Raw genomic sequence first — 19,406 nt, 5'->3', positions numbered from 1 at the left:
CAACATAATCAGATTTTTTATACAGTATGTCCGATTTGTTTTTAATACGTATTTTCATTAGAGTACCATAAAACAACATGCAAGAATTGTTCCCCCATAGGGAGTGAGTGCCACATGCGGGCGCGGCCAGAAGCACCGGGTTTAGCCGGACAAACCAGCTAAACCCGTCTAAAGTACTACTTTAGGCGCCCAAACTGCTGACTTATTGCACATTTCTGCTCGCCATCTTGGGAGGTGGCGAGCAGAAATGTGTGCTGCCGTGGCTATATAGGTCCAACAATTGAACCGCTCCGTCAGGTGCCCAAAAGAAATAGCGGCAGTCGCAAACTATAGACACGCCCCCATTGACAGCTATTCAAATGTTTGCGTCCGCAGCTGCTACTAATGGGCGCCCGATGGAGCAATTCAATCGTTGCTCTGATCTGACACACAGATTTCTGCTCACACTCAAATTGCTGAACACTCCTGGTTTTGGGTGCCCACTGTTGTTGAGATGCGCTAACTAGGACTTTAGACGGGTTTAGCGCAAATAGGCATGGGCACTCAAAAAGAATTCAATATTGACCCCAGATCTCCCGTCACTTTTGAAGGGAGATCGGGAGCGATAAAACAATATAATTGCCACCATTGCACAGCCACGAACATTGTTAGATAAATTAACTATTCATGTTGCTGCTTTTTCTGTTGTTGCCCTGTAGTTCAGGAGATAGTTACCACCAGCAAGTTGTGGTTTAACAAGCTAGCAATTTCATGATAAGACTATTTGTAAAGCTCTAGTAATAATTTTACAATGGATTGTTTACACTTCAGCTTAACCTGTCAGTCTGGAGGCATTGGTGGGTAACAGTAAAGTGCAAGGGTCACCATGGCTGATGGCTCTACCACTACGTGTCTACCATCATACCATTCAGGAAAATCAAAGACCAAAAAGTCTCACTAACAGGGAAGATGCTACAATATGTAAGCGAACCAACATTTGTTTTATGGGAGAGACTACCATGCATAAGGAGCTCATGCACACTGGGATTGTGACAGTCAGGTCAGTTTAGATCAAAATTACTGCAAATTATGTGTGGACATGAAATTAGTCAATTCACAACTGATCAGCAATGTTCATATAGTGGCCAAGACTATAAAAAGGAGCAACATAATTGTGAAATTTCATGTAAATTTAGTTTCAATTGTTTTTGGGCGCCCATGACTTTTCACGCATGTCACGCCCAAATAAACTGGTTTTAGCCGTGTAAAACGGCTAAACATGGCTAAAGTCCTGGTTAGTGCACCCAAACAGCACATTTCTGCTCGCCACCTCTGGAAAGTGCAAACATAAATATATCCACACGCTACATTCGTGCCCGAACGGAGCAACAATTGAATGACTCACAGACACGGGTGAAAACAATTGAAGCGCCCCCATTACGTTAAGACAAAACCACTTTTTTCCTTCTATGGTTGTATTTTTTTTAAGTAATTTTTCAGATTTGGATATTTTTTTCTTGCGTTCTTATATTGGCGAGGGATTTGCACCATTAAAATGCAGGTCACCAACGTTTTATTCTCCTTAAAAAGTAGAGCTAGGTACACATAAGATGACGTCCAAACAATGTGATGTCATCAACAATTGTCCTTGAACTCCCAGGAAACGATCTAGTAATGCATACACACTGTGTAATCTAACAAACGACCAATATATTATATTATATTATAAATAAAACACACACACACACACATTAGATCATTAACTATATAATGTAACCATATTGCCTGGTTGTTCAGTAGTGCGTACACACATGATCTGTGGCGAATCGCTAACGAGATTGACAGATCTTCCTGCATGTACAAAAGATCTGAAGATGCGACGTAAAATGCCACGGGAGCACGCATAGTGCGTACACACTGGACAATTTGAACTATTTGCCATTCTGATACGTCGGAATCGTATCATCTAGTGTGTAGGTGCATTTAGTTTCATACATTTTCAGAAATACTAACTCTTCACATTGATTATGGCCAATATAAATCTTAATCTATATATTCTTGATACTGAAGATTTGCTTTTCCTGTTGTGTACTACACAAAGGGGCCAATTCAATTCAGTGCGCTGTTGATAGCGCCGGGAAGGAGTTCCCGGAGCTATTCAATCCAGTGTGCTGTTAGGTCGACTAATGGAGCGTACACACGGTCAGATTTGTCAGACTTGTCAGATGAACGACTGAACGATTGAACGATTTGAACGATTTTACCAAAGTTTTGAACGATTTGAACGATTTTTGACTGCATTAAAATGAATGGAATCGTCCAAGTCTGACTGCAAACCCATCAGATGTCAGATATCGTTATCTGACAAACGGGAACGCGCATCGTTGATCGTCCATCGTTCAGGCATGTCAGATATGAACGATTTTCCTTCAGATATGAACGACTGAACGATTTTTAAATCGTTATCGTTCATATCTGAAGGAAAAATCTGACCGTGTGTATGCACCATTAAGGATTTATTCTTGCACTCTCCTGAGAGTGCAAGGAGTAATCAGACTAAAGTGCTGGCCGTGAGGCCGTTTGCCGGCTTAGCACGGTGGTTAACAGCCTCGCGGTTGGCATTTAGTCAGAGAATGGCGGTTCTCGCAACTAAACACCCAGGTTAAGTCGCGACAACCGGCATTCTCCAACTTAAGTTGTTATAGTCAGACTAAACTGAGAGGTGAATTGAATAGCTCTGGGACCAACTTCCCGACGCTATTCACCTCGCTCTGAATTGAAACGCCCCCCAAATAGACATATTTATAATCGTACTTTAGCCCTGATAATTATAATTTATTTTTATTGCAGCAATAACAGAAGAGTTAACAAGGCCATGTATTAAAACACATGCAGAGATCTAAAGATGGCTTTAGCTATCGGGGTCAATCTTTTGCGATTGAAAAGGAGAGACCTGCTGCAGTCATCCCTTCTTACATATAGGGGATTCTTCATTTTTGGTGGATTTCCTACAAAATAGTGTTAATAAATTATACAATCTTCAGGCTTCATAAAGTAAAGTTTTAGTACAACTATGGAAGGAGTTTTTGCTTTTAATTTTTAAATAATATATATCTCAATGGCGAACACTTAGCAGGCCCTGACTTGTTTGTTAGTTGAGAGAAGGACTTGCATTTCAACATGTAATCCATTATATATACTTGAAGAGTCACCCATAATACAGACTTTATATAATGCTGATACAAAAAACAAAAAAAAACATTTTATTATTTCCTATACATGGTCCACCTAACATTATTTCAAAATGTTCACTTGTTGAAGCTATCTAGTTATCAATGATCTAAAACATGCATGATTTTCATGTGTATACCAGAAGAAAAACAAACCAAGCATATGCACTTAAGCATATGGTCCTTCATAAATTCATGTGATTCGAATGCAGCATGGCCCCCGCTGTCGCATCATCGCTCCCGGCATCGGGAAGTGTGTGCGGGTCCCGACGTTAATGAGATCGGTGCACACTAGACATTGTCTTGTGTGTACCGGCCTTAAATGACTATACCGCTGTTCCAACCATTTACATTCATTGGAGCAAAACATTGTGAACATGTTATGGCTAATAAGATTGTTAAAATTGACACTAACAATGGCACTACAACAAAGCACTTCAGTAATATACAAAACTGAAATGTTACTGCATAACCAAATGTTTCCTAACATTTTTAAGAGAATACACTATCCAGTCAGCCCTCAGAAAACGGATAGCTATGAAATAGTGAGGGCACAGTTTCCCAGACTTAGGATGGAGAATAATGTACCTAATTGGTCAGTGAGACACTGGATAAACATTTAGACAAATGTGCTTCAAATTTGAGTATACAGAAAACAAATCCCAAGTGGATTCACCCCTAAATATGCAAAACGTATTTGGATGATCTTAGCAATTATATTTACTTGTGAAACATTTTACTGATGTATAAAAGTCAAATAACTTTACCATTAGCCTTCAATATTATAATAAAACCCCGATATTTTAAACGGTCTTAATAGACCAAACAAACTTTTGAACCTCACAAACAGGATCTAAATTGACACTGTACATGTACAATATAGTTCAGTAAAAAAGAAGTACACCTTATTTCAAAACTATGGAAGGCTTTACATATCATCCAGTCGTCACGAAGCACTAAAGTGTTATAAATTTCTACTTGTGACAAATAATCTATAATCTATTTATTCAACAATTCTAAAAAAAAAACAAAAAATAAAAAAATAAAGATATATGTCAAAAGTTAAGTATGGACCATGGCCCGTTTTCAATTAATTTCGCGTGCGCAATAAAGTTTTGCATGCCGGACTTTTCGCCTACATCGCATATTTTAGGCGCGGAAACTTATCGTGCACGTACCCGTGATTCGCCCTATTCAATTCCAAAAGACGCAAAAACGGAGACATGCGAAGTCAGAGCAGGCTAAAAGTGGTGTCAGAATCGGGGAAATCAGCCTGAGCCCCCCCAAAAAGATGCAGAAACATTGGGGATCAATTTAGTAGTGCCCGATTAGCCGTAATAGAACTGTTTGGGGTACTTACGTTTGCACAATTGCCACTAATTTGCGGATTTGCACAAGTGGTGAAGAATAGCATAAAGCAGTATTTTTGGGAGAAAACAAGTATTCCTGTCAAATTGGGGGTACCTGAAAATGGGTGCTAGCATATTTTAATGTCTCTAAAGTGCAGTTTTAAGAATTGCTAATTTCCACCATCATAATAACACCTGCAATCACAAAACACTTGACCCCTTCTTAGAGAACCCCCAGAACCTTATTTCGCTAGTTTGCGAACTTGTCCCCCCACTTTGTGCTTTTTCACCCCCAATTTCAAAGTACTTTTTTGGGGTGTCCCCCTTTTTTTGGGGGGGGGGGGGGAGGGGGTTTGCGCAGTTGTCCTTTGGGGGGTTGTCCCAAGGGTGCTGAGAGGTTTCCCCACCTTTGCACACAAAATAAAAATTTTGCATTTCTTTTCTCCTGCTATTCAGAGGCGAATCTTTTTCGCCTATTGCATTGCATTGACTTTCCGCGTAACTAAAAGCGGATGGAGTTGAATATGGAGATAAGTTTCCGCCTGGAGAAAAGTCGCAATTGGCTATACTTTTTCGCGGATCTCGGCTTTTCGCTTCTAACTGAATACGGCCCCATGTTTTAGAAGCTTGTAAAACTACCTGTAACAGCAATAAGTGAACATTTTGTGTATCAGTAGCTCATTCTCTCTTACACTGTATTTGAATAATTTCATGCACTGCCCCTATAAGATTTAATCTCACAGAGAGCTGCCATTAAGTACTAATGGCTGCCAAAACCTTGGCACTGTTCTCGTTCAGCCCCAGTTGCAGATTTGCTGGTGGGCAGAGATCCTTATCTTACTCATGACACAATTTCAGCTCCCAGAGAGATGGTCTCACATCCTCCCCTAAAATACTCTGATAAAAACGTGTGGTCATGGTAGACAATATGAATGTCAAGATTCCAAGTCCTCTGGCTCCAAAACAATCCCAATTTATCACCCATCAGGAGTGACAGTTGACAAACTTTTTGTGGAGATACACTGAGTTTTGTCAATCATCCGACCCAGTCATGGCAGAACAGAGAATTGCCCCAATTGATTGCGGATGTATGGGACCCTTAACTCCACGTTGGTCTCATATGTCCAGAGAACATTGCTGAACAAGTGTTGTGTTTCATTAAGAGCCAATGTTACAATCATAGGCAATATAGGGAGCGATTCAATTGTTAGCGCTGGTAGTGGTCAGTGCAGGGCGCGTAACAGAGCAATTCAATTGTTGCTTCATTCGGGCGCAAGCAGCCATTGGCACCAGCATTTCTGCCCTGTCCTTCCTGAGAAGGAGAGCAGAAATGTGCGAAAAGTCTGTGGTTTGGTTGCTCTAACCTGGACTTTAGACAGGTTTATCCGCTATACGCAGCTAACTAATTGGGTGCGACAAACACAATATTTAATGGGCATCCAAAAACAATTGAATCGCCCCCATAGTGCACCCTTTAATTATTGTGTGGCACCCAAAACAACTGAATCGCCCCCATAGTGCTTATTATGTAGGAAAGTAATGTTTTTTTCTCCTGGCTACTCATAAAAGTTCATAAAGTTTCATAAAGCTACGCATTAAAGTTTAAATGTTTGACAGAAGCCAACAGATTCATGAATTAAGATTTGGGTTCTTTGTTTAATAGTGTGATCTTGGGAGGATTTCTTTTTCACAAAGTGTATGAAATTTCTTATTGGTTAGTTATATAGTTCCATATACTAGGAAATAGAAAAAAAATTGCTGTAGCCCTGAAATCTCCAATTGCCTCCACATACAGGCACAGGAATGGCTTCGGTATTGTGCAGGGTTGGATAAAAAGGTTTTTAAAAAAATATAATTAAAAAAATAAGCTTATTTTTTGCGAGTTCTTTTTTGCTTTAATGTACAGTATTAATGAAAAAAAAATAATAATCCTACTTATTGTATTAATACTGTTAAACATTGTTATGTATTAGAAACCTTAATCAACCATACTTTAATGTTTTCTAACATTAACAATCCAAAGTTATTAGGGTTTATTATTTCATCAAAAGAGAGTCAGACTACGGGGTATATATACTAAAGTGAGAGTTTTTAGAAGTGGAGATGTTGTCCATAGCAACTAATCAGGTTCTACTTAACATTTAACTAGCACCGAAGAAAATACCTAGAATCTGATTGGTTGCTATGGGCAACATCTCCACTTTTAAAAACTATCACTTTAGGAAATATATCCCTAAGTCTATCTTCCTTCCACTCATCTCAACATGAAGGACATTAAAGTTTAAGTACTATGAGGTGTTTCTCTGTGTGTTGCCTCTTTAATGTATTGGAGCTGTTTACCCTTTGAGACTGAGAATATTTGTTGTAGTTTTCTCCTGTCCAATAGGATTGTTAGGGGAGGAGTTTGTGGAGCCTTTCCTGATGCTAGGCAGATTTAGTGCCTGTCTGATCTGGTTAACCCTCCCACCCTCCTTATTTATCTGCTGTGTGTGAATTTACTGTATTGCTTCTACAGACTCAAATGAAGACCACAAGCATCAAGCAACAAGGATATATGGAATAACACCGGGGGGGAATTATCTTATAAAAGGCTTTTTTTTAGAAAAAAAAAAAAAAAGAGAGTCATTGCACCGTGCCTGTAGTCACAGCATGTTTTATAAAAACATTGTTTTAAACCAGCAAACCCTGGTATTGAGGAGGAAAAGACAGGAATCATTTTTAAATGCAATTTATCTTAAAGCAATCAAGGTCTTAATTATGGGAAATAAAACATTGTCTGGAAATCCTTGTGTTCCAAGGATCCTGGATAAAAAAATCCCATTGGCTGTATGCTTTCAAATCTGTCTGGCTTTTAGGTCTGTAAAGACAAGTGACTAAATAGGTGGAGTTATTAGAAATAATTTTTTATCATGTTGCCGAGTGCTGTTTATTCACATCATATCAATACAGATGTTGCATTTTGCAATGACAGCCTTGAGTTCAAATAACCAGCTACTACCACCATTTATAGTTGTTGTAGTGTTCACTCTAGGTCCGGCGACGGGCCTAGAGAAAGGGCACTCTGGTCGAAAATGGACCACTTGCACCCGAAAATAAGGGGTTTGGTCATGAGAAAAGGGGGCATGTCTTTAAGAAGCTCCCCCTTTACATCATGCTTGGGGGCGTGCCCGGCACTTATGGACATGCCAGGCTGCCCCCAAAGCTCTCCCTTTTCTGTGAATAGATGCCAGGCACATGGGCCCGGCATTTATTCACCGGCGGCGATGGCTGCACTGCAATTTTCCCCACCCGTGGGGACAGAACCCGGCAGGCTGTTTTAACGGAGCACCATCTTTTGAAATCGGGCAGAGTGCGGCACCCCGCTAAAACAGGCTAGCGGGAATGCTATGTTGGTTCCTCACTCACGATATGTAGTGTTCAATGTGAATGGTAAGTACCGCTCAATTGGTAAGCCTAGACTTTCCTATTGAGCACTGGAAATTCCATAACATCACAATGGTGACATCATCATGAATTTACTGTTTACGAGGGAATAGTTGGTGCTGTTGGCGAGATCTGAGGCAGGTGTTCTCACTCGCATATTCAGTGTTATTTGGAACAAACAGTAGCTGACAAGTCATCTGTTGCTTGATTAGATCACTGTAAATCTACAAGTATTGTCAACATGGAAGACCCAATACAGGCTATCCGGTTAAAATATACATTACAAAATAGAAAACAAATATAAACTATCTTACCTTACATATAACACATATTTGGTATCTCTTTACTCTGGATAAATAGATTATTCAATTTTGGGGTAAGCACTAACTAGAAAAAAGTAACTATGGTTAGAATAAATGAAGAAAGAGTTTTTGTTTTCTTATATTGCCTGCTTTACCCTGTATAATGTACCTATATATATTTTAATAAGCAACAAAAAGAAAACATAATTTCTCCAAAAAAAGACAAAGTGAAATTTACTAAGGCACAGAAAAATATTTGTAAAATTACTTGTCAGTTTAGCCAACAAATTGCAAAACTGTGAAATGTGATCCACTCAGAAATGCAAAATGTCCTTTATGAAAGGAATTATGTAATTTCCTACAATTTAAAGAGAACCTTGATGGGCACTTTTGCTTTTGAGAGTAGGATGGCTTAAAGACATTGATTACTGCTATGCATTATTAAGTGTAAGAAAGGAAAACAAAATTTTCAAAGGTTAAAGGCATATTCCCAATGACCGATAACAACACCATATAGGGATGTCTGCTCAATCTCCTCAACCCTGTGAACCCATTTTTTCCCCCTGACAGTGCATTATTCATGGACAATAAATTGCCTGCAGGAACCAGAGAGCAGTAGTAAGTGTGTGTAGGATGCTGGGGTAAGTAATATTTTGGTATGGGATAATGTGCCCCTTCTTCCTTAGCCGCAGTCCTGTGCCACCATTTAAAAAACCAGGAGAGCACTGGAATAAATTCCTGTAAGTAGAAACATAAAGGTGGTAATGCACCTATAAAGGACCCTTACAAACATAGCATTTGTAGAATATAAGCAAACAGGCAACAACTGACTAGATGGGAAAAAGCTCTATGTAATATATACACAAAGTTTCATAATTTAATCACACTGGCTATGGAACAGACTGAAAACTAATATACTCAATTTAATAGATGTTTTTGGTGCCTTGATGTTCCTTACAGACTCCATCAACAAGCTAAAAGATTAAGCAATTAACCATGATAACCCATTTAAATGGTTTAATGTGAATAAAGTCAACTTAACACGGCAGGGCGCACATTTTTTCCTATTCAACTTGCCACACAAATTATTCCACATTAACTTTTCGTAAGATTTAACACAGCTTTTCCTTTGCAGCCTCTGAGCAGGTAAAACGTTTCGGAAAATCCCTATTTTAAAAGTAAAAATGTTGGGACTTGATTCAGAACATCTGTGCGCCAATGCAATAAGTGCGTTAAGCTAAGTCGCAAAGATTTTACCACGGCTAATTGAATCTGTGCCTAAATGTTTGATCTACACAGGACACCATTTCACTCTTTGAGCCTACATCTTTATCTCAAATACCATTCATTTTCCAGCACTTAAAAAGTTAACTTTTGAGGTTTTTACTACTAGCATTTTTATATATTACAAGGTTAGGCTTTATGGTCTTTTCCATAATGGTGTGCATGCATGCATGCCAGCTGGAAACCTCATCAATACAGGATTACATCATTAAAGAAAACCAGGACATCTGGCATGGCCGATAACATGTCATGCTCACTCAAGATAAAGCAGATTGTAAAACAACATGTAAACAAATAGTGCCCTTTAATTAGCATAGGGTTTATTTAACAGAATTTACTTATGTGCTTTTAAAGTAGCACAACAGTAAATTAACAGATAGCTCAAGTCAGTGACAATATGCAAACACTTAAAATCAGACTCTAAAAAGACTAATGACATTTGCAAATCAATATAGAACCTAGCTCTCATGTCTTACTGTTAGTATAACAATGTTTAGATGACTTTTATACTTTATACCCATAATAGTCTACATATCTCTAAAACACTTGGGCAGAGAGGTGTACTTTAAACTATATTTTGTAGGTACTATATGAATGGCTGTTAATAAAATAAAAAATCACCTTTAATATTTGATATTTTTCAAGATACAATATCGTGCAACAATTTGTCGAACAATAACTAAACAAAGAGGACATTTGTACATTGCCAGGAAACAAGGCAGTAGTATCAATGTTAAAGGAAAACAGAAGCCTACAAAAATGGAAATGTGGACTCTCAAACTCGAAGAAAGAGGCATCTGCTTATAAAGAGCAGCCACAACAATCTGTATTTTAGAGTGGGTGGTAAAAGCAAAAAGAAATAACCGTGTCTTGACTACCCTGCACTCAATAGAAGCTAGTGTGCAATTTCATTCACAATTAATGATTCTTGCCCACTACCGATTTCTAAAAGGACTGGATCACCTTCCTCAGTGCTTTTGGGTTCCCAGGTCACATAAGACGTTCATAAAGGAGGACCTGATCTGATGCATCAGCTGCTACCTATTGGTGCCCAAGGTACCCCATTGCACACCAAAGTTTTGATTTAAAAATTGTAGTGCAAACAGTAGTCAATGCAAGGACTTCCACAAAAATGCAAGGACTTCCACAAATTAATGTAGACATGCAGTAAAGGCCACCCAAGCCAGAACATTTTGTGACATCATTAGATGGGGGCTCTTGTCAAGATAGTATTATTCACCAAGGTTATAACATCACTTACCAAGAATAAACAGGGTATGGAGAAGAGCTAAGTTCTAGTTCCTGGCTGATGCTTTGGAGTTGTGTGAGAGTGTGGAGGCATTTAAAAATAATAATTGGCAGGTGTTTAATTTTATTTTCAAAAAGGCCCACAATCTGTCATACTATTTTTTCCTGACTATAAGGAATTTGGATGGTACAGGCTGATGTGTAATCATTTTTGTAGAAACAAAGGCTGGCTGACTAGGGGACAAGCTAATGTTTAATATTTTTGTGTGGGTGCACAGGCTGGTTTGTAATTTTGTGCTGATACGGGTCAGTATACTTAGGTCACAGGCAAGAGTCATCATTTTTGTGATGTGCCGATCATTTGGGCGGTACAATATAGATTTCTAGCACTAATTTCCCGATCATTGTTGGACATAATGTTATTATGATGTATTGCATTATTAACCAATAGAAGTACCGTCCGTGCAGCTATATGCAGTCTTTTGGTCCAGTCACAGAACTGCCACCAATGACAGATACGCCACGATGTGTTTGTCCAAATCTACCACCTATCTACTTATACTTCTGACCCTATGCCATTCTCCCAACTATGGAGCTGTGCACATTGAAATAATGCAAAGAATCAGTTGTTGCAGTATGAATCAAGGCTTTCAAACAAATTATACGAAGTATAAATTAAATAAGGAAATAAGAATATGCAGTTACTCTCTAAATGACATAAGTGAAATAAAACCAAAATGTGGATAATATAAGTCAGGATTAAAATATACATATACACACACTTTTAAACATCAGTGAAAGCTAAAGAGTGCTGCGCACATGGAAACCACAATGCACATGCACACACACTGAAGGTGTCGGCGTGAGGACAGAACCACAAACAGCATTCCCTAAACCAACACATGCCTCAAATGGCTGCATTGTTTAGAATAAAATGCCCCCAGTGAAACAGAATCTTATTCATTTAGGCTCCCTTCAAAGGGCACCAGCTTTTGTTTGGATAATTCCGACGCAGCTAGATTTGCTGGACCACAGACAATTGTGTATTCATAACAAGAGATGGGGCAACACTAATACATGTCAAAGTATAAAGATGACAACGATGAAGGCGATTATAAACAGATATGCATCACTGAGCTTAAAAAGCCATATATACGATGCATATACACTTCACTCAGCAGTATATTTTCTTTTCAAAACAATATATACTAATTTCTTTAATATGATTCACTAATGTATATATTTATTCATTAAAAGCATTCCAAACTTGCTATCAGCGTAGTACATATTAGGCTGTTGATCACAAAACATTCAACTTGCTTCTTGTATAAAGCAATCAAGCAGGAAAGAAAAACACCCAGAAACACACCAAATAGACTTTGTTTATATTGCACAGATCATAAACAGCTACAATAGGTAAACATAAGGAATGTGGACATTCTAATTACACACACACACACATGAAATAAAAATATTTTCACTACTACTTCTTATAGAAAGCTATTGCTGAGAAACACACAAAAATACATTAAATATAGATATATACGATTAAACATGACACTGACCTTTAGACACCAAGCATTAGCAATGAACGTCTTTTTCTTTGTCAGCTACACCCCAGGTGCCTGCTGCTCTATCGGTTAATAGGTTATCATACCTCTACAAAAGCTTCTCTCCACCTATCTGGGCTTCTTGATGCCACCAGGAAAGCAGAGGGGAGGTGATGAATTTATTCCTGAGCCCTTGATGATTAAAAAAAAAAACCCTTCTACACACACATACACCCTCTGGGGTCTGCACTCTATTATCACATGCCTCTTCCTTCCAATTTATTCTATTGCTGCCTTATTTTGCATACTATGGTAATATAATACAGGAATACAAAAGAGGATCTACTGTGAGACAGTGTTATGGAGGAGTAAGGGGCGTATCGAAGTGGGGGATGTGGCCGAGGAGGCTTTGTTTACGATGGATAGAGGAGGGTTTATTTATTTTGATGGAGTTTGGGCTCAGCTGTAACCTGCAGTCTCCAGAGAGGTACAAAAGGGGAGGTGAAAGTCACAAAATAGGGTAATACAAAAAAATATTAGGCATAGATTTAAAACGAAATAAATGCTCTAATGATATGCATATGCTTTTCTTCTTGTATGCAATAATAATATGTGCACACGCTGCAATAAGTGTCATTATTATGAATCTCGTTATTATTCTGTATCCATAAGAAACTTTGTTTAGTAGTGCAAAACAAAAGTCACTGAAAAAGATTTATGATAACAATGGCGTTTTTAGTCTTCCAACACATGGGGCAAAGGACCTTTCCTGTGTCAATGGCCAAAAATTGGTGGGTGCGATCCACAAAACTGACAGGGATACTGGGCATAGGTCCCCCTGTCAAACACAAGAGGATTTAGAAGAGAAAATATTTGGTCCACTCCCTTGTCTATGTTATCAGTCCAACCCCTCTTGAGACCACCATGTGTAACAGCAGGGAAATAGGAGAATTTTTGGGGTGTGTGCAATAAACAACAGACTATTGGAAAGCAGCTGTAATTAATCAATCACTGCCAAACATGCAACTTGTGCCCTCTAGCCGATCGAGATTACTATAATAATACTATACTATTTTACATAATGAGGGTGATTCAATTGTTTGTGCCCGCACAGATTTCTACTCACACACACCTCAGGTGGTGAACAGAAATCAGTGAAAAGTCCTGGTGTTGGGTGCTCAAACTGCTGGACTTTACAAGGGTTTAGCCGTTTTACGCGGCTAAACCCAGTTTATTTGGATGTGAAGAGCATGAAAAGCCATGGGCGTCCATAAAAGACTGAACAGAGCCACCCGATCTCCTGTAACTTTAGAGGGGAGATCAGCCAAGATAAAGCAATTTAATCGCCCCCTAATCGGTTAGTACTGCTGAATCAGTCAATTGTAGGTAATGGCAGTGGAAAGGTAAAGGGGGGACATGATAGAAACTTTCAAATACATCAAGGGTTTTAACAAGGTACAGGAGGGAAGCATTCTTCAAAGGAAGAGATGTACAAGAAGATGAGGACATACACTGAAACTGGAGGGAGGTAGGCTCAGAGGAAATTTGAGGAAAAAGTACTTCACAGAAAGAGTAGTGGGTAAGTGGAATAGCCTCCCATCAGATGTGGTTCAAGCTAAAACGGTGGAACAATTTAAACACGCTTGAGTTAGGCATAAGAATATCCTTAAGAGAGACGTAAGGAGCAAATAGGGTTGAAGTTGCCAAAATGATAAATGAAAAGGGGCAGACTAGATGAGCCAAGTGGTTCTTATCTGCCATCAAATTCTATGAAAGTATAGCAAACAAAACAACAACATATTGCAGGGTTCGACAAAGAGCAAAAACTATCCAAAATATACATGTTAATAATGCAACATTTATATTATTTTTATTTTTCCTATCCTATTCTATGTTATTTTCTATTTTATAATATTACAAACCATGTAACATTTTTGTGATTATGATTGTAAACTATTGTTTATTAACGTTTTATCTGATTTGTACTGGAAACTTTTTCCTCTAATAAAAACTATTTGAGTAAAAAAATAATAATAATGCACGTCAAAACATCACAACACCGGCTCTGTGCATACTAGGCCTCCCCCAGTGTTCCCAGCACCAGCACTCGTAGCAGTAAAATCTGGGGGACAAGTTACCACTGCAAACAGTAAGCTATATAACAGGGAAATCTGCAGCATGGGCTCCCCCTGTCATTTTGTCAATCAGCACCATCCTGTTCTACATTGGACTGACTTCATAAAAGGAATTAGGCTCGCACAAATAAAAATAAAAACACTTTTTCCCACGGTATGTGTCTTTTAATGTGACAATATATATTTTACAAGTGCCAGCAGGCCCTGGATGCCAGAGCTTGCTGGGCCTAGTAGTATACCAGAAACAAAAGACTTATCAATATAGTTTACCAATCACATTCCACTCCAGTGCTTAACCCGTAGCAAAATTAAGCTGTTTGGCCGCTTTTAGGTTAAGGGCCCCCGTGGGGGACTTAGGGTTAAGCACCCCCCCCGGGAGGTTAGGGTAAGAGTAGGGGAAGGGGGTGGTTAGGGTTAGGCACCCCCCGGGAGGTTAGGGTCAGGCAAGGGGAAGGGGGGGGGTTAGGCACCCCCAGGGGGAGGTTAGGGTTGGGCAACCCCCCGGGGAACTTAGGTTTAGGCGGTGGGAAGGGGGCGTAAGGGTTAGGCATTTTGGGGCAGAGGTTAGGGTTAGGCACCCCTAAGGGAGGGTTAAGGGGTAGAATAGGTTAGTTTATACTTACCTTCCGACATTCAGGATTTCCACCTGTGTCGGGCTGCCGCTGCCAGGAATTGATCCACCGGCCCTGCGGCCAGCGGTAAATCATGCCGAATGCAAAAGATACAGCTTCTGACAGGCATTTATGTGTCCAAGTCAGGCCTTACTGTGTTTTGCCTAGGCTTGCCTACCCCCTCTCAACGTAAAGAGGCGCAAGTGCTTGATGTGTACAACCTGTTTTCTTGACCAACACAATGCAAATTTGCTCACTGTACACAAAGCAAATCATTGTGGTTCCCATTCTGCATTAGCCATATAGTGCCTGGCAACTATGCAATCCATACAGTAAGTTATTTTCATTCATATTGAGAAGTGAAGACTAGTGGCATTATAAACGCACACAAAGGGCAGAATTCAATTGTTTCTACCCCCCGCCCATCGCACCCGACGGAGCTATTCAATTGTTGGCAGCAATTGACTAGCGGCCCGCGATCTCCTGTTACTTTAGACGGGAGATCCGGACTGCGTAAACAATTGAATTCCGCCCAAAATGTGCAGATTTTGTCTGTCAATTTTATTCAACAGAGTCACAAAATAAGTTATTTAAACAGTCAAAATCCAACTGGAGACTGACCCATCAGAGTGTATAATCTGGTCTGACAATGACAACTTTGGTTTGCGAAAGATATGAATATGGGCCCGCCTAAGATGACTTTATTTAAACTAATTCTGCTCAGTTTTGCCTTATTTTTTAAGGACTGGACAGCCATTTATGTTGTTGAACATTTAGGTTTTCCAATCAGACTAAACATTTAGGTTTTCCAATCAGACTACAAACCTGACAGATATATCTGCAGATGATGGTCGTTCATACACACTGAACGGCCATCATCTGCGGGTCCAGGGCAACCAGGGGGCGTGTCACAGTGAGCGGCATGTCCGGCCCCCCACCTCACGGCTGTCGCTTTGTGTGTACACACCTGCCGATGGACAGATATGTCTGCAGGCATATCTGTCCATCTGCTGTGCAGCACAGCCAATGCGATATGTCGGTGAACGCCGATGTTCACCGACATATCGCGGATACACACTGCCCGACGGGCAGCAGATACATTGCCCGATCAATTGATGGACCAATATATCTGTCAGTGTGTACCCAGCTCTACAGTATCTGTGATTGCAACTTCCGACTGACCTCCCCACTCACGTTCTCCACTGTGTAACACAGACTTGGTTTTCAACACAGTAATGACCATGGGTGGGTTAACCATCAATAGATGAGTAACATCAAATGCATGAACCCATCCGACAGTTAACCATCTAAGGTTTGCACCCATTAATGGCAATCCCGGCTAAAAAGCACGGTGGGCCAATCATGACCAGGGGGGGACTTTACAAAGCAATGTGGGAGTGGGACATGACAACACAGGGCTATACTCTCCACCACTGATGGCAAAACCAGTCAATTATCCTATCTTTAATGTGCTTTTTCATGCATTACTGGATAAAAAGAGCATTAACAGTAGATAGGTATAAATGAGTCCTAACTTAACAATCAAAAAGGAGGAAAATAGCTGGCTTACATGTCATTAAGAGTTGATGCAATAGCTTGGTTTTTAGACATTTCCATAGAAACTGTGCCAAATATGTGATTGTATCTATATGACCATGCGTTTACCTCACTTCTCTCGCTAGACAAATTAGGCTAAATGTAATAAACTGCGAGACGGCAGCGACGCCAGCTCGCAGTCTATTACATTTAGCCCATTTATTGAATTGCAATACAAGAATAACAATGCACATGATTACTAACATTAAAGGTTAGACAGGTTACCTCTATAGTATAATATAAAACAAATGATTAAAATAAGTATATCTAACATCCATAAAATGTCTGCATTTAATTTTTTAACTGGAAGCTTACCATCACGTTTTGTTTATTTTACATATATATAAGCCAAACTCAGTTTCCCCACCATCAGCTACCTTACACATCAAGTGTTTACTACATCTATTAAACTAGTGATGGGCAACAGGCAGTCCTCCGAGCCCTCACCTGCGGACCAAAGCTCCTTCCTGCTTTATTGTCAAGATTTGTTGTAGCTTGAAACACCTTTTCAACTTACATTAAAATGTCTGTTATTATTATGTTATTAGATAGATGTCTCTTCATATGGGAATTGGTATGTAATGCCGGTGGCTGAATATCCGCCGGATCATATACCGAAAGACAAAGACCGAAGTACCCAAATCCCGACTGGGGCTGGAAAGCACACTAACCCTCCCCTCTCCCTACCCTAACCCTCCCTAGTGCTGCCTAACCCCCCCCCTCCCCCTAAACCTAACCCTCCCGGGGGAGGTGCCTTACCCTAACTCCCCCCTAGTGGTGCCTAACCCCCCCTTTCCCTACCCTAACCCTCCCAGGGGGGGGGGGGCCTAACCCTAAGATCCCTAAACCTAACCATCCCCCAGCGGCTAGAACCTAAAACGCTCGGCTTACCTTCGTTCAGTATACTGGTTGTCGGGATTTCGCAGTGGGGCTAATGATAGGCGTTGGGATTTCAACGCCTATCTTTAGTCCCATGTTGGGCTTTCAGCGGGCGGGATAGCGGCCACCGGTATCTTGACTACATCCCTTCGTATTATTAGATGTATTGTTTCAACTTAATACTTAGATAAAGGATTATGTAGATAACAATCAATGTGGCCCCTGAATTGTATATGGCTGCCCATCACTGTTCTGAGGGGCCCAGTGTTCTACCCAGGCTGTTTTTTGCGGGTGCACCCCATAAGAATCAGCCTGCCACCGGGCACTTTGGGAACCTGCAAGTTGGGACAGTATCTGGGAGCTGTATAAAAAGGAACAGATCCTACAGACTTTACAGCTTTTTCATAATCAGATGACTGTGCCTCTAATAAGAAGAGAATATATAAAATGTTATTTCAAGTTTAAATCATTATAAGGTCAGGGTTTAAAACATTTTATTATTGCGAAGGCCCCCTCCCGATTACTTCTTGATGCCACCAGCTGGAAAAATGTTCTGAGGAGAACACTGGGACCCATACATAATGAATCTATTGGCATAATGCTCCAATTTGGCGATGATTGTACCTGACAATCGTCATAATCGAACACGTAAGAAATCCTTGATTCACAGATTCACTTTCCAACCCAAAACTTATCGGAATCGGCAGGTCAGAGATTTCTAACATGTTGGATTTTGCCAATCATCAGAGAATTCAAGATTAGGGATTGCAGATTGGGGGAAATCGGCCAATTGATGTACGGCCCCCTTTAGATTGTAAAACTGTTTGGGCAAGACCATCTGTACCCCCTGTCACACAGTACTGCATGTCATCTGTTTTACAATCCCCACAGTCTACAGTGCTGAATAATGTCATCTTGCGTTATATATAAAACTTGATTATAATAATAACAACAATGTTGCCTGCAGATATCTGCCTCGTAAACAGATCCCCTGCATCATGGCCGGAATATGACTGCAGTGCTGGTCCCGATGAATGGTCTTCTGGAGGTCAGTAAGCACAATAGTAATGCAATGGGGAGGAAGACACTAGCACAACAAATACGATGCATTCACATTAACCTAGAAATAAGCGTCCCTTTGTGTGCATGAACACCTGGCTGCGTATGTATGTATGTATGTATGTATGTATGTATGTGTGTATGTGTGTATCACATTCGCACACAATGACCGCTCGCACATATCCCTATTACAGCAATAGTGAGGAGGAGCAGACAATGGCAGGCAGCGGGCACAGACACCGCCAGCAGCAGCAGGCCAGGTACTACACACAGTCGCCGGCCGCACATGCGCGCTCCGCACCTACCTAGATACACGGCTATATACGGGTCACACAACACGGCACCGGGTTCCCGCGCTTCTCCTGGGCGCACGTGATCTCCGTCCAGCTATCGGCTCGAACCGCCACCTCGTGCCTCCCGGCCAGTAAACACTGGAGTAGGCGCTCATTGGCTGCGGGACTCGCGGTAACTAGGAGGGCGTGGCTACCGAGCCATTGCATGAAATAGGTGTGCGAGAGATGGTCTGCAGCAGCCATCTTCACTGCTGGCAAACGGCGCTTCAAAAAGATACAGGGGACAATGTCAAACGGACAACCCGCAAACAATTATAGTTATTAGCCCTTATGAAAGATAGTCTGCAATAGACAAATGTCCGAGTACTTGCTCATTTCCCTCAAGTATCATAACCTGGCAAGTTCTGCTCTGAACACATCGGATGTATTGTAACCACTTGTGTGTTCGCTGCTTCGCCTAGCTGAAAG

General features: G+C 40.5%; 1 protein-coding gene across 11 annotated transcripts in view; it reads right to left on the bottom strand.

The window, feature by feature from the left end:
- EPB41 (erythrocyte membrane protein band 4.1) overlaps window positions 1–19,092 on the bottom strand; it is a 187,997-nt gene extending 168,905 nt beyond the window's left edge. For 6 of the 11 annotated variants that reach the window (XM_088460011.1, XM_088460006.1, XM_088460009.1 and 3 more), the window contains exon 1: window positions 18,951–19,088. The gene's annotated coding sequence lies outside the window, so the exon portion shown is untranslated. Of the gene's footprint in view, window positions 1–12,380; window positions 12,736–18,950 lie in introns of those variants that run through there. The other 5 variants (XM_088460014.1, XM_088460016.1, XM_088460015.1 and 2 more) reach the window with 3 other exon arrangements.
- Window positions 19,093–19,406: the final 314 nt, after the last annotated feature.

The sequence above is a fragment of the Taudactylus pleione genome, unplaced genomic scaffold, assembly GCF_031769625.1.
Source record: "Taudactylus pleione unplaced genomic scaffold, aTauple2 ptg000959l, whole genome shotgun sequence".
Lineage (NCBI taxonomy): Eukaryota > Metazoa > Chordata > Amphibia > Anura > Myobatrachidae > Taudactylus > Taudactylus pleione.
The sequence above is the reverse complement of the archived record's forward strand: the minus strand, read 5'-3'. Positions and strand labels throughout refer to the sequence as shown.